Genomic DNA, 25,173 nt, shown 5'->3' with positions numbered 1-25,173 from the left:
ATACATATGAGTGAGTACCTATATGAATGTATGTATGTATGTATGAATGAATGAATGTATGTATGTGAACCCTGTGTGCCTGGTACTCAATGAGACCAAAAGAAGGCACCATCAAATCTCTTGGAACTGAAGTTACAGAGTTTGAGTTGACATGCAGAGAGTATCCCAGCCTCACCCTTCCCCGAAATCATTTTGATAAAGTACAAAAAGTTAACTTGCCAGGCAGTGATGGTGCACACCTTTAACCCCAGCACTCAGGAGGCAGAGGCTTGCAGATCTCTGAGTTCAAGGCCAGCCTGGTCTACAGAGTGCAGTTCCAAGATAGTCAGGGCTACACAGAGAAACCTTGTCTCAAAAACACCAAAAGATAAGATAAAAAGTTCTTTTAGGGGCTAGAGAGATGGCTCAGCAGTTAAAAGCACTGGCTACTCGTCCACAGGGATTGGGCTTGAGTCCCAGCTCCTACATAGTGGCTACAACTGTCTGAAATTCCAGTTCCAGGAGATCTGATAGCTACCTCTGGCTTCCATAGGCACCAGAGACATATGTGGGGCACACACATGCGTGTGGGGCAAACACTTATACACATAAAAATAAATAAATTAATTAAAACATTTTAAGCCGGGCAGGCGATGGTGGCGCACGCCTTTAATCCCAGCACTCGGGAGGCAGAGGCAGGCGGATCTCTGTGAGTCCGAGACCAGCCTGGCCTGGTCTACAGAGCTAGTTCCAGGACAGGTTCCAAAGCCACAGAGAAACCCTGTCTCGAAAAACCAAAAAAAAAAAAAAAATTAATTAAAACATTTTAATAGAGAGCAAGCCCGAATAACCCCTTAGGGTCCAACGAGAATAAGGAAGTTAGGTCAGAGGTCAGCTCTCAAAAACCACCTAAAAAAGAATCGTAGTTAGGGCCATGGACACAGCTCAGTGGCAAAACATGTCAACCTGAGACTCTGGGAGTGACCCTCAGCATAGTAATAATAATAGCTACTGTTACTATTATTTACCTCAAGGTAGTGTAGCTGGAAATTACGGTATCCTGGGAGGCTGAAGAGAAAATAAATTTGGGGGTGAAACAGCCCCGCTGGGTCACAAATGAAGGGTCCTTCGATTTTGGAGCATCCACGGAAGCACTCACGTTAGCTCACAAGGGTGAAAGGGAGGTAGGTCCCTTCCACTTTGAGTTTTTCCCAAGAACTTGGGACTAGGAAAAGGAGACCTACTTCAACAAACTTGCAAGAGATTGCAAGAAAGATGTGTGACTACATCTTAAAATGACAAATGGAGAGACGGAGGAATGGGGGAGGACCTGTCCTCAATCAAGCCGGGCTTCCCCAAGGCACATCCTACCTCAGAGAAGGCCAGGGAGGGATGTGTCTGCAGCGGCTCAAAGGGCAGTTCTCTAAAGAGAGAGGGTGAGCGCGCCTTCCTTTTGGAGTGGTGGGGATGGGCAGGCAGAACAGGGCTGTGGCATTTCTAAGTGTGCCCATGCATTTTGGTTTCGGGATATAAAGCCACTCACCCAGAATAATGTGTACTGAATGTATCCAGAATGCTGGCCCGTGCTCTTCCCCCTCACAGTTTTACCTTCGGCTAATGAGGTCACTATTAGTTAAGGATCTTGAGTTCGCAGGGCTCCCTGAAGGCTCAGGCCCTGAAGAACCTCCTCTGGTAGTTTTCCTGTCAACGCTAGCTTTTAAGTAGGGCTACTTCTCAGTTCCACACCGAACCCCAAAGATCTTTCCCAGCCATTATAATCCCCGCCTCACTCCACTCCCTTAGTCTCTGCTGAGAGTCAATGAGAAGATAGTCCAAGAATTTGCAGTGTGTGTGTGTGTGTGTTTGTGTGTGTGCATGCACATGAGTGCAGGCATGTGCATATGCAAATTTGGATGCCACAGTACACTTGTGGAGGTCAGAGGACAAATTTCAAGAGTCATTTCTCTCTTTCCACCATGGGTCCCAGATATATTAAATCAGGTTGTCAGATTTGGTGGAAGTTCTTTACCCACTGATCAAAATGACTGTACTTAGCAAAGTGACATTTTAGAATATTTGTACCATGAAAGAATTCAGTTGATCCAAGTAACACACTATTTCATACACATTTTTGAAGTGAGACTTTAAAAAATCTATTTGTTGGGCTGGAGAGATGGCTCAGAGGTTAAGAGCACTGGCTGCTCTTCCAGAGGTCCTGAGTTCAATTCCCAGCAACCACATGGTGGCTCACAACCATCTGTACTAAGATCTGGCGCCCTGCTCTGGCGTGCAGGCATACATCAAGGCAGAATGTTGTATACATAATAAATAAATCTTTAAAAATAAAATAAAATAAAAAAAATCTATTTGTTTTTCTTTAAAAAAAAAATTGTTTTCCTTGATGTTTGGGATAAGGTCTTTAGCACAGACTCCCAGAACTGGGAAAGACAGGCACGAGCTGTCACGCCCAACATGTTACATCTTCAAGTGGATAATCCAATTGATCACCAAACGGCAATGACTCCTCTTATGACCTTTCAACCCCATGACGCTGTGAACATGGAATACACGTCATAGGAACTGTATTTCAAACTCTGAATTTGTTCTTGCTGCAGACAGGGTATGTGACCCTTTATCTTTTGGCGGTGAGCGAGCAGCGACTCCCAGTTAGCGGGAGACTCAGCAGCGGCCTGGGGACTGACAGGTAGTAAGTCTGTGATGGGTCAATGGATACAGCCCTGTAAGTCACAAAGCGCCCGTGCCTGTTACTAACCTCTATTGCCGGTGCCCTACAGTAGATCTCAAACCCATTCCTCCCCAGCTGACACTTTTGTCCAGCATCTGCATCTTCATAAAGAATGAGAATCATTACAAGCCTGAGGGTGATCGCTTGAAAATTTAATCCTCAAGGCAGAGTAGGGTAGGTCACATCTGTAATCCCAGCACTTGAAACCTGAGGCAGGAGGATTGCCATGAGTTCAAGATCACCCTGCCTACAGTGAAACCCTGTCTCAAAAACACAACAAAAGTATCCTCACAGTGGGCCTAGGCCTAGGGTCACACACCTTTAATTCTACCTCTTAGGAGGCAAAGGCAGGCAGATCTCTTGAGTTTGAGGTCAGCCTGGGCTACATAGCAAGATCCAGGCCAGCCAGAGCTACCTGTCTTTTCTTTTCTTTTCTTTTTGGTTTTTTGAGACTGGGTTTCTTTGTGTAGCTTTGGAACCTGACCTGGAAGTAGCTCTCTCAGAGGCTGCCAGGCTGCCTCTGCCTCCTGAGTGATGGGATTAAAGACGTGCAGCACCCCCACTCAACTTGAATACATTTTTTTTTGAGACAGGCCCAGACTGGCCTCCAACTCACTGTGTGGCCAAAGACAACCTTGAAGCCCTGATCCTCCTGCCTCCACCTCTCAAGGGTTGGGGTTACAGGCCTGTATGTCTGCACAGAGTCTGTGCAGACCTGAATGGAATCCAGGTCTTCCTGCATGCTCTCCCAGCTGAACTGCATCCCCAACCCTTCGGCATCGGCTCCATACCTATGATGCAGATGAGGAAAGGAGCAGCAAAGATGTTCAAATGCTACTGGGATTTGCTGTCTGGCAGTCTGGCCCCAGACCTTGCAGGGCCCACTATGTGGCCCTTGCATGAGCTCTCTCTTGTAGGAAGAAGGGATTTCCTTCATTGGTCCTATTTTCCCAGCAAGTCCATCTCACTTCTGTCCTGGTAGTGAAAAACCAAACCTCTCCCTGGCATAGTGGCACACACCCTTAATGCCAGCATCTAGGAGGCAGAGGCGGGCAGATCTCTGAGTTCAAGGCCAGCCAGGAATACAAAGTGAGACCCCTGTCTTAGAACAAAACCAAACGCCCTGTCTGTCACGAGCAAGGAAATTCAGAGTGGAGCTGACCAAAGCTTGTGCCTTTACAGTGTCTCCAGTGGCTGCTCAGTGGGCTCAGAACACACCAGTTCCCTGAGTGTCTAAAGGTTAAGACATTTGCTAGGTTTTTTCTTCTGTCACCCCCACCCCCACCCCCATTGCACAATACTTTCTAAACCTTCCCAACGGACAAACAGACAGTTAGCTGCTTGCAGAGGAACCTTCCCACAATGCAGACTGTGTGGTGGAAAGGAGACTTTCATGCCTTTTATTTATTAAGTTCCCCCTCTAGGATCAACCGAGAGCCTTGGCCACACCATGTAAGCCAGGGAGCGCCAGGCCTGGCTCTCACGGGTTGTTTTTCCTGACCAAAGACTTTGTCCTGCCCGTCTTCTCCTCAGACCAAGTCAGATGGCTTTTCTTTTAGTGTTAAAAGTCTCAATACAGGCCAGTGAGATGGCTCAGTAGGTGCCTGCCTCCAAGTTTAATGACCTGAGCTAGTCCCTGGAACCTACTTGGTGGAAGGAGGGAACCAGCTCCCACATGCTGTGCTCTGAAAACACACACACACTCTTTAAAGTCTCAATATTAGCAGGCTGAACAGGGTATCACACACTTCTAACACCAGCATTTGGGAGGTACAAGTAGAAGAATCAGGAGTTCCAGGTCATCCTCAGCTACATAGTGAGTTTGAGGTTAGCCTGGGCTATATAGAGAAACCCTATCTCAAGAAAACAAAAAACTAAAGTTTCAATACTGAGTGTGATATCATTAGTTCTGTAATCCTAATTACTCAGGAGGCTCAGGTAGAAGAATTGAAAGTTTAAGGCATGCCTGGGCTACAAGAGTGAGCTCAAAGTTAGGTTGGACAACTTGGGCAGACCTGGTGTCTCAAAGAAACAAAAGGCTAGGAATATTCTGTGGTAGGGTGCATGCCTGATAAGTGCCAGGTCTTTGGCTTAATTTCCAGTACACACACACACACACATGCGCATGCATGCACATACACATACAGACACATATACATGCATACATATGCACATGCATGCACACACAAGCACATATACACCCAAACACACATGCATGTACATACACGCACATCACGTGCATACATACACGTACACACACAAGCATATACAAACACACAGATAAGCACTTGTGTGCACACATATACACATACAGGCACACACACATGCACATACACGCATACACACATGTCTCATTACTAAAAGTCATTACTCTCAAGAGATACCACACATATTGCCTTATTAATAGCACTGTTGCTGGGAGGTGGTGGTGGCGCACGCCTTTAATCCCATGACTCTGGAGGCAGAAGCAGGTGGATCTCTGTAAGTTCGAAGCTAGCCTGGTCTATAAAGAAAGTTCTAGGACTGGCTCCAAGGCTACAGAGAAACCCTGTCTCGAAAAACAAAAACAAAGCAAAAAAGGCACTGTTAACATTGTTAAGGACACCTGAGGTCAGCAAGCAGGAGATCAATGAGGCCTCATGAGATACAGGGCTCGTATGGCTATTGTATAGCCCAGGCTAGCCTAGATCTTCCTGTTCTAGCTTCCCAAATGCTGGGGTTGTAGGCTCTGGGCATCTCCTTTTACATTGAGACCACTGAGGCCCAGGAGACAAGCGCTTACTCAAGGTCATGTGTACTTGTGAAAGAGATGGGACAGGAGTCATTTCCACAAGCCACATTGGTCTGCTTTCCGTTAGCCCAGGGTTTTGCACAGAGCTAGTCCAGGATGGGGTAAATCACCCCACCCACAGGGAAGCCACAACACAATTAGCATCTTCCTCGGTTCCTTTGGCCCTCTCTCAAAAACCTTATCTTTTGGGTGGCCACCTTCCTGCTGTTTGTGTTGGATTTTATTTCTTGCAGACTCTGGCTGCTCCCCAGACTTGCAAAACTTTATCTACATCATCCTGACAGGGTTCAGTCCCTCACCATCTTCAAACCTTCTGATGGATGCAGGCCCAGAGACCTCACTAATGCTTTAAACTCCCCCCTTCCCCCCCCCCCCTCATTCTTCACTTCCGGGAGCCACAACCTTCTAGCTTTCCTCCTCAGTCTTCCCTACAGTATTAACCCGTCCTGCCACACCCGTGGGATGCCTACCACACGAAGAAGGAATCTGTTGCTCACTGACGTGTTTCCAAAAGCCTAGAAGAGCCTTTGTCTACAGCTCACAATCGCTGAAATGGAAATGGTCTAGCCTGTGCTTAAAGTTCAGAAATTCATATGGTTAGGGACCTCAGGGCAAGATCAAGGAGAAAGTCTCTTCCACACACCCAGAGTACCTTGGGTTCACAAGGAACTCTAGTCTGTATAAAATGTTGAGAGGACTGTGAGCAATTGGACCTTGTGTGCCTGAGGCTCAGGGTTTGAGTCTAGCGCTCATGTAGTGTGGATTAGAGACCACCTTTCCTACGGCAAATATATGCAAGTACTGTGCCACTTAAGTTATACCCTGAGTCCAAACACCTTACTGCGGGAACGCTTGCTCGCTGAGCCTTCTGGCTAATACCCACCTCCCAAACATCTTTACATTTTTTTATTTGTAGTGCTGGATATCAGTCTCAGGGCATAAGCAGCTAGGCAGGTCCTCTGTACCTAGCCCCTCCCCCAATTCTTTATCCTTTTATTCAACTCCAAAAATTGGAATATAAAACCAAAAAAAAAAAAAGTGTGTAGCATGGTAATATTCACCCATAATCTCAGCCCCAGAGGATCACTTCAAGTTCCAGGTCAGACCACGGCCGTACCCTGTCTCACAAAAATCAAGAGAAGGAAGAAAGGAAGGAAGGAAGGATGGAAGGGAGGGAGGGAGGGAGGGAGGGAGGGAGGGAGAAAAAAGAGGAAGGGAGGGAGGAAAAAAGCGAAGAGAAATAAAGAAAAGAAAGAGAAAGAGAAAGGAAAGGAAAGGAAAGAAAAGAAAAGAAAAGAAAAGAAAAGAAAAGAAAATCAACAATAAAAGAGCAAACTCAAATAAAATTCCAAGTAGGGACAGAAGACCCCAGTGTGGTTTGCTTCAAACCATGGATATCCTTAGGCACGACCTCACTGCCCGGGACATAAGCAGGAAGAGAGAGTAACTAGGCAACTCCAATGCTCTCCTTGGGCCGGAGACAGGAAACCAGCTCCGGGGAAGAAGCCAGGCCCTCCAGCTTCAGAGAAGAATAGTTCAGACTTTCGTCCCCAGGATTGTTTTCAAGCCTTGAAAGGAACAGCCAGTCAGCAGTGTTCCCTCTCCACAGGTGATGGAGCAAGAGAAAAATACGCCGTTTTTGAGCACAGGAGAATTCAATCAGGTTTAAAACAATGCCTTATTTAGAAGATTAACCAGCAGTAGATGTAATGGGGGTGGGGGTGGGGGTGGAATTTCTAACACCAGGGATAACAGATCTTCTAATAAGAAGAGACCAGAGGCCAGGCATGGTGACCCCCTGACTGAAATCCCAGCTATGAAGGCGGGACCTGCTTGGCTACATAATGAATTCGAGGGTAGCCAGGGCCAAATGAAACCCTGTTTTTAAAGTAGCAGAGAGAATGGAGGACATAGATGGAAGGGGAGTAGGAAAGATACGGAGAAAGGCGCTGCCATTTTTAGAACCAAGACTTCACTCCTTCGCTAAGTTGTGAATTGTAAAGTTAGAGTCAAACCACGCATGAGACCTGGCGCTTCTGGGGAGACTTCATGGATTCCCTGTGATCTCAAGGCACTTTTGTCTTGGCTTCTCTGTCTCTTTTGTTTGTTTGGTTTTGGTTTTTGGAAACAGAGTTTCTCTGTGTAGCTCTGGCTGTCCTGGAACTCGCTTTGTAGACCAGGCTGGCCTCAAACTCAAGGAGATCCTCCGCCCTCTGTCTCCCAAGTGCTGAGTTAAAGGTGTGCGCTAGCACCACCTGCTCCCTCTTTTTTTTTTTTTTTTTTGTTTTTGTTTTGGCTTTTCTGTCTACAATCTTTTTTATGAAAGTGAGCCATATCCGCCAGGTTGACCACACATCTCCACGTGCTTATGAAGGGGGCGGGGCTGAGGCTAGCTGACAGGGGTAGGGGGAAGTTGGGGTGTGCCCAGCTCTGTGTTGGAGATTGGGTGCAATTAAAATTACCCACATAAAACAAGGGCACACTCTTCTCTCAGCACTTTTCACAGATGAATGCATTTAACTCTCTCTCAGTCCTCTGGGACAGATAAAGAAGACAAAGGTATAATTTGATCTTTATGGTGATAAAGCCCAGAGGGACCTCTCTAATTCAGGGCCTCGGTGAATGAAGGAGAGTCTAGACCTGTCAATCACCCAGCAACCAGAGCTGGCTGCTAAAGCCTAATTAGAAAGCCGGGACGAGAACTCTGCTTGCAAGCATGAAGACATGAATTTGATCCCCAAAACCCACATTAAAAACAAAAACCTATGCCGGTGGTGGCGGCACATGCCTTGAATCCCAGCCCTTGGGAGGCAGAGGCAGCCTGGTCTACAAAGCGAGTTCCGGGACAGCCAAGGCTACACAGGCAAACCCTGTCTCGAAAAGCCAAAAACCAAACCAAAACAAAAACCTGGGCTTGGTCACCCATACTTGTGACCCCAGCACTGGAAAAGTAGAGACAGGCAGATAGATCCCTGGGGCTCACTGGCCTACTGACCTTGCTGTCCCCAAAACCATGTAGAGAGCCTGAGGAACTATACCCGAGGTTGCCCTCTGACTGCTACACATACGTGTTGAGGGGGTGGATATCTTATCTGCCACCTCCAAACCCTTCACAACCGGAGTCACCCAGTCAAACCTAAATACTTGTGTAGTAATCTCCAGGTAGGCCCCTTAATCCTGCCCTGACAATGGTGCGGGAATAGGCTGTTCTGTTAGCACCCTGGGGTGGCGTCTCCTATCCTGTGCCTGTTTGCTGAAACAGAGATAAGAAAAGTCTCCAGAGGGCATGTGGTGACAGAAGCCCCAGAGAGGTCCAAGTCCAGAGATAAGAAGGGCCTTGAGACACCTGACTGCTCGGCAGTTCGCCACACAGGGTGATGATTACCTAGGGTCATCCTGCTTGCCCTCCCCACGCAGGGGAGACTGAAGCTGGGCTGGTTTCGTGTGTTGGACCAGTATCTCACAGCCGTCCATGCCCCTCCACCCCACTTGTCTTCCCATGATGTCAGCACACGTGACTCACCAGAGCAGCAATTCACAACCCCTTTGGGGGTCGAACAACCCTTTCCCTGGGGGTCACACATCAGATCTCCTGCATATCAGCTCTTTGCATTACAGTTCATAACAGTCGCAAAATTACAGTTAGGAAGTAGCAATGAGAATAATTTTATGGTTGGGAGGTGGCCACAAAATGAGGAACTGTATTAATGGGTCACAGAGTTAGGAAGGTTGAGAAGCACTGTATCAGAACAAGGACTGTCTGAACCCAGGACAACTGTATGTGCCCGGCATATAGCAGGCTCTCAGCGTGTGGTTCAGCCCAGGACTATAGAAAGCATGAGGACCAAGCTTGGCAGAGTGCACTGTCCCCTTCTGTCACATGAATGCCCCGAGGAAACTAATGAACGTACCTGAACTCCCTGTCCACACCTGTTAAAACAGGGCAATTAGCCCCCTCCTCCTCACAGCCGGTACGAGGGTTGAGTTGACTGTTCGTGCTGTTTTGTGAGAAGATCTTATGTAGTCCAGGCTGGCCTCCAGCTCAGTTGCTAGGCCACTGAGACTAACCACCACACACTCCCGAAAGCTCCAGCCTCAGCCTCCCAGGCGCTGGGATTGCAGCCACGCTCCCTGATTGCCCGTTTATGTGGCAGTAGCCATCAAACCCAGGGCCTGGGATATGCCAGTGAAACACCAGGTGTGCTGCCTCCCAGCCCCTAGGAGAGCTGAGCTGTAGTGCCCTGGCCTGTTTGTACTGAGTGGTGGCAGCTCTCTCTCTATTAACACACCTGCTACTTGCTAGATTGGCTGTGCCTCTCTTCTGACACCTCGCTTCTGTCTGATCACCTGCCTCACGAGGCTGTGGGGGTACCGTATGTACAGGCCTTAGTGCACTGCTTATAAAACAGTATAGGAAGCCGGCATCCTGTGCTATATACACAGGATTCTGGGGAATCTTGGAAACTGAGTGGCCATCCAGTTGCCCACATGGATGAATGAAGCTCAGTAGTCCACACTGAGACGCGGGTCCTCTGGCAGAACAGCCGGTGCTCTCAACCACTGAGCCAGCTCTCCAGCACCAAGGTAGAGTTATTGAATGGTTGAGAGTTCACCCACTAGGCTAGGCTGGCTGGCGATTGATTCCCAGGGAGCTGGCCATAAAAGAGTCTTCTTGTCTCCTTTTTTGTTTGTTTGTTGGTTTTTTTTTTTTTTTTTTTTTTTGAGACATGGTTTCTCTGTAACTTTGGAGCCTGTCCTGAAACTAGCTCTTGTAGACCAGGCTGGCCTCCAACTCACAGAGATCCACCTGCCTCTGCCTCCTGAGTGCTGGGATTAAAGGCGTGCACCACCACCACACGGCTAGAATGTTTTAATAACTTAGAACTTTTCATGACAATGAAACACATCTGCTTCTGGCAGTACCAGTTACTTCAAGAGGATGATGGGCACCAAAGAGGCTCCTTATGGAATTGGTTAGCCATTTGGGCAAGAAACTGCTCTTAACTGGACTGCTTGATGTTGTGCTGTATGAACTAGACATGAAATACCCGCAGAGAAATGACTGCTAAAGATGCCTAAAGGTGAGACAGTCCTTTAGGGTTCCTGCTTCATGAAAGAATCTGCTAGACATTCTGCAGGACACAGAAGAAAGCAACTGATGGACTTTGCCATTACAAGGCAGAACAGATCTTCAAATTTCCTAATTCATGGAAAAGTCTGCTGGATACAATGGGCCTATAGAGTGAAGATGGATGCCCCAATGTTACAGAAGAACTTTGGGTGACTGTCCAGGCAGTGAGATGTCTCTGTCAATTCTAGAGTTTTGGAAGTTGCTTACAATGCACTTTCTGTTTACTTACGTACTATTATATGCTTCTGGAGTCTTTGATGTAATTGAAGAATAGTTATAGTTTTTCTTAGCTATGATAAATGATAAAGTAGATATAAATATTGTAACTGTAATTCTTGCTTGATACTGTTTTGTTATATGTAATTTTACTATGTTAAAGTTAAAACCTTCCTTTTTATTTAGACAGAGAAGGGGAGGTGATGTGGAAAGTCCTTCTGTATACATGTTGCTTTTATTGGTTAATAAAGAAGCTGCCTTGGGCCTGTGCATGGCAGAATAGAGAGAGACAGGGAAAACTAAAATGAATGCTTGGAGAAAGAAGGCAGAATGAGAGAGCCGTCATGGAGCCGCTGCCTGGAACAGACGAGCCAGAACCTTGCCAGTAAGCCATGTGGTGATACACAGATTAATAGAAATGGGTTAAATTAAGATGTAAGAGCTAACCAATAAGAAGGTAGAGCTAATAGACCAAGCAGTGATTTAATTAATACAGTTTTTGTGTGGTTATTTTGAGTCTGGGCAGCCAGGAATGAACAAGTGGCCTTCCACAACACCCTAGGCTTCATGAGAGTTTGTCTTAAAAACCAAAACAAGCCAGGCAGTGGTGGTCTTGCCTTTAATCCCAGCACTCCACAAGCAGAGACAGGTGGGTCTCTGTGAGTTTAAGACCAGCCTAGTCTAACAAGCAAGTGCCAGAACAGCCAGAGCTGTTACACAGAAAATCTTGGTGGGGCGGGGTGGGGGTTCAAAACAAAACCATTTTATGGACCATTTAATTGAAAAGAATTGACTTACACGAAGGCAAGATGAAAGATTCTTGGCTCCTGTAATTCTGGTTCATACACTGGAAATTACAAACTATTCTCCACGAGCGGGCTTCCCTGAGGTTATTATTTTGTTTTTGCAGTATTGAGGATGAACATGCTTCTTCATAAGCAATCTTACCCCTAGAGAATCTATCTATCTATCTATCTATCTATCTATCTATCTATCTATCTATCTATCTATCTATCTATCTCAGAGATGTCCACTTGCTCTATCCAGATATGTCATCCAACCACAGTTGTTCGAAGAAATCACCATCCCAGTGAACCTTCAAACTAGAGATGCCAGCAGGCCATTTCCGTTAAATGTGAGGCCACCTTGAAGGCCTGGCAGACAGGCCCTGCTGTGGGACCCAAAGAAATTCTATTTTATCCCTTTATTTAGGTTATTTGAAACAGGGTCTCTCTGCACAGTGCTGCCTGGCCTCAAACTCACAGAGATCTGCCTACCTCTGCCTCTTGAGTTCTGGGATTAAAGGTGTGTGCCACCAGGCCGGGTGAACTTTTACATTTTCAAGATGACAGAAGTGTTTAAGGAAGTCCCAACCACCAGCAGAACTGAAACCGCCTCTCCTAGAGAGGTGTTTCTAAAGGGCAACCTCTGAAACTTCGGGTGACTGAGGGAACCAGCCCCCTCTATTTCAGAGTGAATTCTCTAACCCTACTGGCCAGCCAGGAGATCCAGGCCTCCCGACGCCCCACCAGGGCTGTGCCTAGCACAGAGGAGGAAGGCCCTTCTGAAAGGAGACCCGTAGTTCTTATTTCCCTGTCGAACAATGCTTCCAGTATCCTCAGATAATAGAAACAAGAGCTCGGGGTATGTGTGTGTAGCAGGGGCTACCTGTAATCCCAGCATTGGCGGCTGAGGCAAGAGCATCACAGAGTTTGAAACTAGCCTGGACAATGTAGTGAGTCCCATCTTTAAAAGGGAGTGGGAAACCAGGCATAGTGGCACACGCCTTTGATTCCAGCACTCAAAGGCAGAGGCAGGTGGATCTCTGGGAGTTTGAGGCCAGCCTAGGCTACACAGTGAGACCCCATCTCAAAAGGGGGGCGAGTATCAAAGGAGGGGTGGAGGAAAGAAAACAAAAATAAAAATAAAATAAAAATACATATTTGCTTACTCTACTAAAGGCTAAAGACTGCCTTGGTAAGCCTGTAATCCCTGCACTCAGGAGGCTGGCAAATCTCTGTGAGTTCGAGGCTAACATGGTAAGCTATATATATATAGTAAGTTACAGGACAGCTAGGGCTACATAGAAAGAGCCTGTCTCAAACAAAATAAAACAAAGCAAAAGTCTGTTATAGAATTTTAAAAAGGCTGCCAAGAGGTGGTCCCAGCACTCGGGAGGCAGACGCAGTGGACCTCTGGGAGTTGAGACCAGCCTGGTCTACAGAGTGAGTTCCAGGACAGGCGCCAAAGCTACACAGAAACCTTGTCTCAAAAAAAAAGAATTTAAAAAGGTTACTAGCCAGAAACTCAAACAACCGTGTGTGTGTGTGTGTGTGTGTGTGTGTGTGTGTGTGTGTGTTCCTTTCCTCTGTGTCAAGGCCCGGGACTATCTGTGAACATAACGGTGTTTAGTGCTCAGATTTGACCTGAAGGTTTCCACACATCAAACTCCTCTATTCTTTGTCTCCAAGGCTTGTTATGGTGTCCTTCAAACTTTGGGGACTTGCCAAAGCATTTCTCACATAGGGTCACACTGTGACAGTATACTGAGCCTTAGGGCGTTCTGAGGGAAGGACACTGAACCTGACTCTTATGTTTTGAGTCCTGGAATCTGTAAATAAGGAGCTCTCTCTGAAGTTTCATCCCCACCTCATTTTTATCAGATAAGGGATGAAGGAGAAACCACTCCAGGCCCATGGACACAGAAACCACAGTGAGTCCAAAATACATTTGTTTCATTGGTTTTGTTGGGTGGAGTTTCGTTGTTGTTGTTTGAGATAGGGTCTCACTCTAGCCCAGACTAGCCTGAACTCAATATATAACCCAAGCTGGTCTCAAACTGGTGATTCTCCTCCTGCCTCAGCTTCTCAAGTGATGAGAGTACAGGTTTGAGCCTGGTTTAGAATTGGTGTTTTATAGACAAGGCTGTCCTAGGGCACCTGGGGCCCACTACCTGAGGTTGGTCACCCCAAATCTGGCTGCACATGAGAACCACTGGAGGGACTCTGGGGACAGAACAGACGAGATTCCAGGATAAAGTCACACCTCTTTAATTTGCCCTTCTTCCTGCATTCTTTCTAGTAGACTTCCCAGTGGTTGGTTGGATTATTTACTTATTTAGGTGCTAGAGACTGAATATAGAACCTAAGCAGTTAGGGAAGGGCTCTACCACTGAGTTCTATCCCCTCAGCCCTTTTCTTAACAAACAACAAGGCAGAACTGTGTGCCTCTGAGTGACTGGGATCAGGATAAGGACATATGTGGCTTCCCCTAATGGCTCCAATATTAGCCAAGATTTGGGGCCAAAGCTCCTCCTTGGGCCAGTCAGGACCTAGCCTCCTCCTTTCTAGATGCTAGACCTCAAACAAGGACGCACAGTGTCACTCGGCTCCTCACTCCACAGCTGTCCCTTTGCCAGCTTGCACAGAGGATCTCGAGTGTATGTGTCTATGGTACCACACTGGCATGTATTCTCCACTGCTGCTTCTCACACTTAGTGTACATTGGGATTGAAAGAAACAAAAGATGGGCCGGGGAACTAGCTCAGTCAATACATTTGTGATACAAGTAAAAAGTTCTAAGTTTCATCCCTAGAGCCCTTGGAAAAAACAAGCAACCAACCTACCAAACAACCAATCAGAAAGCTGGGCAGGTGGCATGTGCTTGCAAGCCCCATGCTAGGGAGGTGGCTCCCTGGCCAGCTAAGCCTAGTTAAATCTCCAACCTCCGGGTTCACTCACAGAACCCTGTCTCTAAAATCAAGTCAGAAAAAGTTTATAAGCTGGCGTGATAGCACACGCCTTTACTCCCAGTACTCACGTCGCAGAAGCAGGTAAATCTCTATAAATTCAAGGCCCGCTTGGTCTATTAGTGAGTTTCAGGCCAACTAGAGCTAAATGAGGAGACTCTGGCTCAAAAACAAACACTAACCAATCAACCAAATAAATAAAACTAAACTAAAAGCCAACGTAGGTGCTCTGGTTGACTTCTGGATTACATATGTGTGTATGTACATGCACATACACATGTGCATGCGTGCACACACACACACACACCATAAAGGATGCAAGTACTTCTTTTATGAAGTTAGCTATAAGAAATGTGTTTCTTATATGGCTTCATTCCAATTCTACCTCAAATCTCTCTCTCTCTCTCTCTCTCTCTCTCTCTCTCTCTCTCTCTCTCTCTCTCATCTTCAGTGAGTACCTTTACATACCCCTTACTGATGAGTGAATTTTATGACTGCAAGGCAATCAATGTTTGTCTCAATCCAAAACAAGCTACATTTTTTTTTTGTTTTTAGAGATGGGGGTCTCATGTAACAAAGGCTGGTCTCAAATTCAATATGTAGGCTGAGGTTGGCCTTGAACTCCTGATCTGCCTGCTTCTGCCTCCCAAGTGCTGGGATTCCAAGCCTACAACCACATTTTGCTTTCTGTTTTGTTTGACCCAGGGTCTCAGTCTGTAACCCAGGCTGGCCTGGAACTTACTTAGTAACCCAGAGTGGCCTAGAAATGGAGGTGGTCCACCTGCCTAACCCAGCACTCCCTCTTAGACACCCAATGGATCAAATGCCATTTAAACCCCAGGTTTGCCACAGAGTATCTAGGGGAAGGAATGAATAGACTGGGGAGTCTCAAATGGACCCGCTTCCTCTAGAGGTCAGAACGCTGAGGCTCTGCAAGGAGAACATTTTGCCCCAGACCGTACGATCATTAGGGGAAAGCCAGGATCCAAGCCTAGCTGTCTACAAAGACAGGGCTCTTTAATCTGACAGCAGTCAACCCCAAGATTCTGATCCAGGCCCCCAAACTCCAAGTCGGGGACTCTTTCTACCATCAGCAAAGAGAGATGTTCTTGGGGCACTGTGAAAGTCATAGCCAAGGTCTTCTCAGCAAATAGAAGTAACAGTCAAAGAGGACAGCCTGGGCCAGGCAGTGGTGGTACACACTCCCAGCACTCAGAAGGCAGAGGCAGAAGCATCTCTGGGTTCAAGGTCAGCCTGGTCTACAGAGCAAGTTAGAGGACAGTCAGGTGTACACAGAGAAGCCCTGTTTCATAAAAACAGAGAGAGAAGTGGGGCCGCGGGGGTGGGGGGGTGAGGGGTGGGGCGGAAGCCCCAGGTAGCCTCCATCCCTCCACATCCCCAACCTCAGCCCCTCAGCCCAGATGGCCTTTAATACAACTCTTCCATTCTGCATTTCTTTCTCCAATGTGGCATAGCCTTGATTGTGTCCACGGCAGACTGACTGAGATCAGACGCCCAAAGGCCTAGTACTGGTAATGTCTTCTTTATAAGGGAAAATGGGCCTAATTTTACCCTAAGCCAAGCCACCTCCGGGGAGAATCACCAGGTTACTTCCCGAAAAGACAGAATACTTCTACTCACCTGTCTCGAGCCCTGTGCCTGGCCTTCCTGGGCTGCTCTGGCAAGACTGGGATCTGTCAAGAGTCTCTTTCCAGAGATCTTAAATTGCCGGCCACTTGGCACAGTTGGAATAGAGAAAGTTTAGTTAAGAGTCTTTTACATACAATAGGACTGGCTTCCGGTCAGCTGACCCTCTGATCCAACAGAGGGGCTCAGAGATTATGTCTCAAGGCCTACCCAAGGGGGGGGGGGCAGTAGCAGTGGGGAAAAAGTCAGGCAACAGATTCAAGGTCCCACTGTTTTGTGGACCGGGATTTGCTTCTTGTGTTTGGGACTTAGTGTTTTAAAGAGAGTCCTGGTAGCTTCAGGTGCACTTGCCTGCATAAGAGAGGAACTGGGTTCAATCCTGGCAACAGAAATAAATAAAAACACAAAAGCAGTGGTACCAAATGTAAGTAGGGTGTAATTTAATTATTTGTTGTTGTTGTTGTTGTTTTGTTTTATTTTATTTTGTTTTGTTTTTCAAGACAGGGCTTCTCTGTGTAGCCCTGGCTGGCCTCGAACTCACAGAGATCTGAGTGCTGGGATTAAAGACAAGTGCCACCAACCACAGGCTGTAATTTAATGCATTTTGTTTTTGTTTCTTCGAGACAGGGTTTCTCTTTGTAACAGCCCTAGCTGTCCCGGAACTAGTTCTTGTAGACTGGACTGGCCTCAGATTTACAGAGATCCTCTGCCTCTGCCTCCCACGCACTGGGATTAAAGGCATACACTACCACCGCCCAACCCTGTAATTTAATTCCTAGCCCCTTCATCTACTTCATTTTCTCTTTCCTTCATTCTGTGGCCCAAGTCACAACCAATAAATGAGGTTTAAGCATCTTTCGCAAACCTGACACCTCAAGTTCAGTCATGATCTCATCACAAGAGTCCCGGTCCGCTGAGTTTGATAGTACGCCCCTCACCCTCAGAGAAGCCCCCATGAGACATTAGTGTGCAGGAGCTCAGTGTTACAGTGCCAAACACCAGGGCAGTTAGATCCCCAGCACCAGCAAAGGAAAACACACTCTGAACACTGACCAAAACCATAAAATCATTCACGGCATCATTGGTTTTTTTTTTTGTCTTGTTCTGTTTTGGTTTTTTTTATGTGTGCTGGTGTTTTTGCCTGCATGCATGTCTGTATGGGGGTGTCAGGTAACCTGGAGCTGGAGTTACAGATAGTCGTGAGCTGCGGCAAGGGTGCTGGGAATACCCACAGCATTTGTAACACAGAAGCACAATTGAACTTGCGGTTTGCTCCCCCGATTGAGGAATTCACCTGGAATCTGTCCATTCTCGTGGCTGTATCCTTATCCCAGTCCAGGCCTCAGTTTCCCCAATTGTAACAGGAAGTGTCTAGATTTATTTGACTGGCCACCTCAAAGATGGTGGTTCCACAGTTCTCCTACATATCCCTGTTCTCAGAAGTCATGTATGGAAGAGGCACTCAAAAGACCTTAGAAGTCCTAGTGGGTGAACACGTAAAAGGCACAAGGCAAGGCCCTGGGAGGAGATAGAGGAAAGAATGCTTGTCCCAGCACAAGATACTGTCAGCTTTCCCTAGATCAAAGTTTGCCCTGATCATGGAGGAACAAGTCCCCTGGCCAGGCCACACCTTTCCATCAGACAATGGCCAAGGGAAAGACATCCAACCAGTAAACAATGATTGCGGCAAACTCTGGGGGAGTGAACAAGAGTGTGGAGGCGCCCGACGTCATGGAGGGGCAGATGGACCACTCCCAGGCGAGGCAGTGACAAATGAAGAGGATAGATTCAGTGACCGGTTGCTCACTGCTGAGACCCAGTGCCCGGAACAGTGACCGGTGTTTGTGGGTATCCAGCAAATACTTCTGGTGGAGTAGCTTTGGACATAAGGTGATAGCGGTGTGTGTAGAAGGTGGAGGAGGAAGGCCGGGCGTTAGGATACAGGCCTTAAATTCTAACATCTTCAAGGCAACAAGAGGCGGCTCGGGAGCTAAAGGCCACCGAGATGTATAGTGAATTTGAGATCATCCTGGGCTACATGGGACCTTAGCTCAAAAAGTTACAGAAAAGTGGGTGCAACAGTTATATCCTTAATCCCAACACTCACTCAGGAAACAGAGGCAGGGGGATTTCTGTGAGTTTGGGGTCTCCCTGATCTATAGAGCAAGTTCCAGGTCAGGCAGATGGGAGAAAAACCAACAGTGGCCGAGGAAAGGAAAGTCACCGAACCCTAAGGTGTTGGACTGAGCAAGTTTCCTCTTAATTTCCCCTCTAACCCGTGGGATCGCAAACACTGGGATCCCAGCCGACAGTGGTGTGGGGCTGGTTGTCTCTTCTGCCATTATGTGGGTCCCAGGGGTCAATGGCATGTTTGCCCATTTCCCAGCGCCGAGACAGCTTGCTGGCCCTGGAGCACTAATTTTGAGTTGTGTAGCTTGTGCCAGCCCAATATGGGCAAAGAGCGCTCCATATATCTGCACCACCAGGTTTCCTCCACTCATCTGGGGTGGACGTTAGCTACAGGTAGTACTGCTATGAACTTTGTCATGTGTGGTTTTATTCGACATACACTACTTTTGTCTCTTTCTCACGCGTATAGCCAAGACTGGAACTCCTAGGCCACTGAGGAACTCTGTGTTTCTTTCTTTCTTCCCTTTTTGGATTTTTCAGGACAGGGTTTCTCTGCGTAGCATTAACTATGCAGGAACTCACTCTGTAGACCAGCCTGGTCTTAACTCACAGAGATCCTCCTGCCTCTGCCTCCCGAGTGCTGGGATTAGAGGAATGGGTCACCACTGCCCAGAGCATTTTCCCTCCTTTTCTTCTTCTTTTTTTCTTTGTTTGGTTGTTTTTCAAGATAGGGTTTCTCTGCAGCTTTGGAACCTGTCTGTCCTGGAACTTGAAGACCAGGCTGGTCCTGAACTCGCAGCGATTCTCCTGTTTCTGCCTCCCAAGTGCTGGGATTAAAGACGTGCACCACCACTGCGGCATACATGAAAATACTTTTTAAATAAACGAATGATCTGGGTGCAGTGTCGCATGTCTTTAACCCCAGCATTCCCGAGGCAGAGGATCTCTGCGAGTTCGAGGCCAGCCTGGTCTACAGCGTGAGTTCCAGGACAGCTGGAGATGCACAGTGAGACCCTGTCTCGATGAACAATCTACTGAGTGTAACAGAGTGGATTGCAGGTATCAAATCCTATAAAACACTTAACCCCAGGCACTAGTAAATACCGTTTAGACAGTGGCAATCGAAGCTGATTGTCATATTGACACTGGGGTCTGAGTGCCGGTCCATCCAGCTCCCCACCAGCACGCTACCCTACACACAGATGGCTCTGACGTTAACCAGGACACTCTGGTTTCAAAATCTCTGCAGTTCAGGGCATCTGGTGGGATGCTCGGATTAGAGTCCCCCATGCACAGAGAAGGAAGTGGCTCTATCTGATTCATCCTTTCTCCCTAAGCAGACTGTGAGGCCTTTGAAGCCGAGTCCTTTTCCTCCTAGAATCAGAGGCAGAGAGAGGGGTGGGAGGCTGAAGGTGCTTAGGGTCTGGGAAATGGATGGACTCGAGAAGACAAATTCCCACTCTGCTTTCAGTAGCTGACTTCAGTGCTCTCAAGACTATCCAAGCCCCCTTCAGTCAAGTCAGCCGTGACCTGTATGAGGTGGTGGCACTTGGCGAACAGTGCTGCCGGGAGCCAGAGTCCTGCCTAGACCACACACCCGGCAGGGCCAGTGGAGTACAGGAAGGACACAAGGCCAAAAGGAAGCGGTCCTTGGGAGTTGTCCTCTGATCGTTATCGTAGCTGTGGTGAAATGGAAGTTGCCGTTCAGAGCTTTGTCATCTCCTAGCTCCGTGGATGCTTCTCTTGCTATATTTATTAAGTAGGAACAGGAACAGAAAGTTTTCATTGAACTTTATGAAGATGAACCCGAAAGGCAGAGGAGCTGAAACCAACGCCCCAGCTGCTGAGCTTCGTCATCGGCCCACAAGTCCCAGAAAGGGCCAACACCCTCAGCTGTTCCCTGTTCCTAAGAATCTCGAGAGTTGACTCCAATGCATTATTGGTGAGTTATGACGAAGAGTAATCTTTTCCTTGCGAAGCCAAGGCCACATCTGAAGTGAACGTCTCGTGTTTTCCCTTCTCCACTGTGTGAGGACAGACACGTGTGTCTTTGGAGGGGTCTCTTTACATAAACTTCACTAAGAATGGCTTGCTGTCTGTTTAAAAGGAGATCACAGAATTTTTTTCTACTGAAATAAATAAGAATCTAAAAAATAAAAAAATATGGGCTGGAGAGATGGCTCTTGCCGAAGCAGAGGACCTAGGTTCAGTTCCGAGCAGCCACATCTTAGCTCATGACTATTTGTCCCATGGTCCCATGGGCATCTGGCCTCCCAGGGTACACACAACATTTATACATACAAAATAATCAAATCTAAAAAAAATTAAGAAGGTTAGGACTTCAAAGCTAGCCTCAGCTACATGGTGAGTTCTAGATCAGGCCACCCTGTGCTACATAAGACTGTTTGAAAAACAGAAAAACAAAATTAAAGTCTGCTATAAAATGGGCTGTGGTGGTGCGGCTCTGTGATCCCAGAAATAAGGAGGTGGGTGGGGACAGATCTGAAGTTGAGGTCATCCTGAGGAACAAGGAACTTGATAGACCCCTGGCAGGATGACAGATGGGGAGGAGGGGACACAGATAATAAAAGTGGTGAACTCTAAAGGCCTGGCAGGCTTATTCCCCCCACCAGCACGCCTCTTCTGGCTGACCAGTCCAGGATGGTTAGGGAACGAGGAAGGCCAGTTCTGAACACGTTCACCTGACATCGTGAGCCTGTAGCTCCCTCTTTCTTAGTCTCGGGGGATCAAACCCACATTAGGGGATGGGGACCCATCCCAGGCCACCAAGAACGCTTAGGACCTCTTGACTTTTGTCAGGGAAATGTATTTCAGGCCTCTCTCTCTCTCTCTCTCTCTCTCTCTCTCTCTCTCTCTCTCTCTGTGTGTGTGTGTGTGTGTGTGTATGAGTGTGAGTATATGTTTCTTCATTTGTAATACAGTTTGTCACCTGTTGCTGCCTGCTGTATCTGAGATTTCTCCTGCCTTACAATCTTACAATTTTTTAGTCAGTGGAGAAAATGAACCCAGTCAGGGCCACAAGACAGTAGTAGTCCTTGGCTCCATTGAGAGTTTGAGGCCAGCCTGGGGCAGGGATCTTCTCTCAAAACAAAATGAAAAAGCACCACACATTAATATTTTAAGGCTTTCCTTTTTTTTCCCCAGTGGTAAGTTGGGATTCTCTTTCTTTTCTTCTTCCTTTTCTTATTTAAAATTTTTGATATGGAATCTTCCTTGTAGCCTAGACTGCTCTGAAACTCTAGGCTGGCCTCAAACCAATGGTAATCCTCCTGCCTCAGCCTCCCAAGGGTTAGGATTACAGGTGTGAGCAACCAAGTATAGCTTCTATGACAGTTTCAAGAAGCGAGGTGGTGGCATACTCCTTTAATCCCAGCATTCTGGGGAGGCAGAGATAGGTGGATCTCTGTGAGTTCAAGGGCAGCCTGGTCTACAAAGTGAGTTCCAAGACAGCTAGTGCAGTTACACAGAGAAACCCTGTCTCTAAAAACAAACAAAACAGAAGGTAGGGGGATACTAAGCTTCCGTGGGATGGGGATGTGGCTTGAAAAGTTCATCTCTGGCTTATGTTTTGAAGGCATTATTAGCCAGGAGAGTTTTATGGACAAAGAACACCAGAACACAAGACTCTACTCCCCAACTCATTAATGCTGACAAGGGTGGGGCAGGAACAGACATTTGTTTGGAAGACGTCTGAGACAGGGGGATGAATTATACAGCGATCCAGGGAGTTTCCCTAAGAACGTAAGGAAACTTAAGGAAACACGCTCTCCATCAACAGTCTGTAGCCCTAAACTGGTAAATTATCGAATTAAAACCCAGATAAAGCCTGGGAGTGTGGGCCAGTGGCTGCCAAGCATAACATCCTGGCTTCTACCCCAGCACAGCAAACAACAACAATAAAAAGCAAAACAAAAACAAGAGACCGCCTTGTAGGCAGGAAGAAAGAGCTGGCTTCCCTTTGATGGTGAGAAACAAATCAAACTGAATAATAAAAAGAAAAGGCAAAGAAGCAATACAAAAAAAACAGAAAACAGCGAGGCTCCAGAGAAGGCAGAACTCTCCAGGCCATACTTGCAAGGGCTCCCCCAGGACCTGCCCCCAGACCTCAAATGAAGTTCTGCCTCCGTACTTGAAGGGCGACAGCTTAGACGAAATGGACACAGAGAACACCCTGGACCTCTAGACACAGAGCCCTAGATGTACAGCTGGAAATTGGCATCCCGGATCACTCCGGAGCCCTTTGGGGATGTGGGTTAGCCCAGCTCTGGGGAGGACCAGTCCCCGATTCCCCCCGGTATTTGTAGGTAGAAGCAGTTGGGAACTTTTGAAACATCATCCACTATTTCCAGCAGGTTCCTTGTGTTCTCAGCAGCCCTTCTAGGAAAGGCCAAGAGAAGCCCTGGGAGGTGTCTGTCCTTCCGAGGGGACACCAAGAGGACACCACTTCCTGGTGCATATGCCAGCCACTGGCCCACTTTCCTTTTAGATTCAGAAAAGATGGATATTCTGAGGTCACTGTGGTTTGGTTCTTGTTAAAAGTCTGAGTCTGGGTTGCCAAGATGGCACAGAGGGGAAAGTCTGGCGACTGAGCTCAATCCCTGGAAGCCATGCGGTAGGGGGAAAGAACCAGCTCCAGCAAATTGTCCTCTAGCCTCCGCGTGCATGCCACAGCACATGCGCACGACCACAGAAACACACGTCCATACGAAAAACCAATACATAAATGAAATAAAACAAAATCTGAAGCTCTGAGTCTGGGGGCTCAGGATGTAGGTCAAATGATAGAATACTTGCCTTGTATACATGAGGCCCTGCCCTTGCTTTCGGGCTTTTTGGTTGGTTGTTTTGTAAAGACAGCCTCTGCCGTAGCCTAGGCTTTCCTCCAACTCACTACGTAGGACAGGATGACCTTGAACTCTTGACCTCCGGCCTCCAGTTCCTTAGTGCTGGGTTGAGTGGTAAGCGTGACCACACACAGTTTCTGTAGTGCTGGGGATCGAACTCAGGGCTTGGTGCATGCTGGGTAAGCACTACCAACAGGGCTACACTCCCAGCCTCCTTGGGTTTGATCTCAAGTAAAAATCAGTTCTGAGCCTACCTCTGCAGGAGGAGGAGAAGCTTAAATACAGGAAGACCTGCTGGTCTGGCGCAGAATCAAAAGGTCGGAGGAGGATGAGAACTGGGCAGAATCCGGAGGCCTCTTTTATCTTCTGTCCCCGAGCGTCCGGTGTTTATTCTTACCATTTAATTTCTCTAGTGTGTGATGGAAATGGAAGTGTGGGCTCCCACCACCTCCATCCCACTTCCTCCTCTGTGAGGGAGACAGTGAAGACAAAAAAGACGGCACACAAGCCACCAGGTGCAGCGCATCACGCCGTCTGCGCTCTATGCGCCACCATACAGTTCGCGAGCTTCGGGCAAGGGGCTGGAGGTTGAAACACACAAAGACACACACAGACAGGCAGGGAGTCAGAGACATGAACCCCTAGCCACTGGTAAGAAGCCCTTTATTCAATAGCACCATGGAGGCATATATACCCAACAGTCAGGTGGGCCAACAGGTGAAAACCTTATCTTCTGATCCTCAAGGCCAAGGCAACACGTGCTCATGAAGCAGAGCTGGTAAACAACTTTGACACAGCTTTCAGTAACTCAAATCAGAAGGAAAGTAAAGATCTCTAGCAGGGAAGAGCAGCTGGAGGCCAGGACTCCAAATGGTCCCAACGACCAAATGGTTCCCGGGGTCCTGGCTGTGTCACAAGCCCGGCCATCAGTGGACCTTGGGGCCTTCATCCCATGTCCCCAGCCTCGCCTTTCTGCTGCACACACAGGGTTTTCCAGTCTTTGGGAAGCAGTTTCTGCACTAGAGCACAGCCTTCACATGATGTCTGAGCTTTCTTCAGGGCCTGGAAGAGTTCCCTGGCCCAAGAGAAGTAAAGTTTATATCCGAGGGCCTGGTTCTCTGGTGCAGTCACTTCCTGAATCTGACGTTTGACAGTTTTATGAAAGTTGTTACCTCAGGCTTGAAGCTCAGACATCTCCTATGACTCACGACTATCTATTTTGCTCTTTAAAGCCTTGGGTCAGTGAGATGACTAGGCAGGTACAGGTGCTTGCTGCTAAGCTTGATGACCTGAGTTCAGTCCCCAGAACCCACACCGTGGAAGGAAAGCATCAAGTCCCACGAATTGCTCTCTGATCTGCATGCACACCCTGTGGCACACACATCCTGTAGCACACACATTCTGTGACACACACACACATATTCTGTGGCACACACACACCCTGTGGCACGCACACACATCCTGTAGCACACACACACATCCTGTGGCACACACCCTGTGGCACACACACACATATCCTGTGGCACGCACATTCTATGACACACACACCCTGTGGCGTACACACACACATTCTATGGCACACAAAGAGAGATATTCTTCACTCTGGGGCACTGTTTTCAAATACACTTATTATTCAAATAAGTAAAACATAAGAAAATTTAAACAATAAAAAAATAAAGCGTTGGCTAAGTTTCTAGCCTGAAAGGTCAGGTTCCATTGTGGTAACATTACTGCTTCTCACCAAATCACTAGTGTGGACTTGGAGGACAGGGACTGGGAAATGTGGATCCAAGGGACTCATCTAGCCTGGACTCTAAGACTCCAACATCTTTCTTGTTCAAGTCCTTAGTCAGTTTTGGGTTTCTTTTTTCGGGGTGGGGGGGGTGAGGCAGGGTTTCTCTTTGTAGCTCTGACTATCCT

The 25,173-nt window shown here is 47.5% G+C and overlaps 1 protein-coding gene across 1 annotated transcript in view; it reads right to left on the bottom strand.

Annotated features, from left to right (window-relative positions):
- Positions 1-16,408, bottom strand: part of Srgn (serglycin) — a 36,158-nt gene extending 19,750 nt beyond the window's left edge. Inside the window, exon 1 of the mRNA XM_050142275.1 lies at positions 16,253-16,408. The gene's annotated coding sequence lies outside the window, so the exon portion shown is untranslated. The remainder of the gene's footprint in view (positions 1-16,252) is intronic.
- Positions 16,409-25,173: the final 8,765 nt, after the last annotated feature.

The sequence above is a fragment of the Alexandromys fortis genome, unplaced genomic scaffold, assembly GCF_014885135.2.
Source record: "Alexandromys fortis isolate MF-2015 unplaced genomic scaffold, M_Fortis_MF-2015_v1.1 scaffold_9, whole genome shotgun sequence".
NCBI lineage: Eukaryota > Metazoa > Chordata > Mammalia > Rodentia > Cricetidae > Alexandromys > Alexandromys fortis.
The sequence above is the reverse complement of the archived record's forward strand: the minus strand, read 5'-3'. Positions and strand labels throughout refer to the sequence as shown.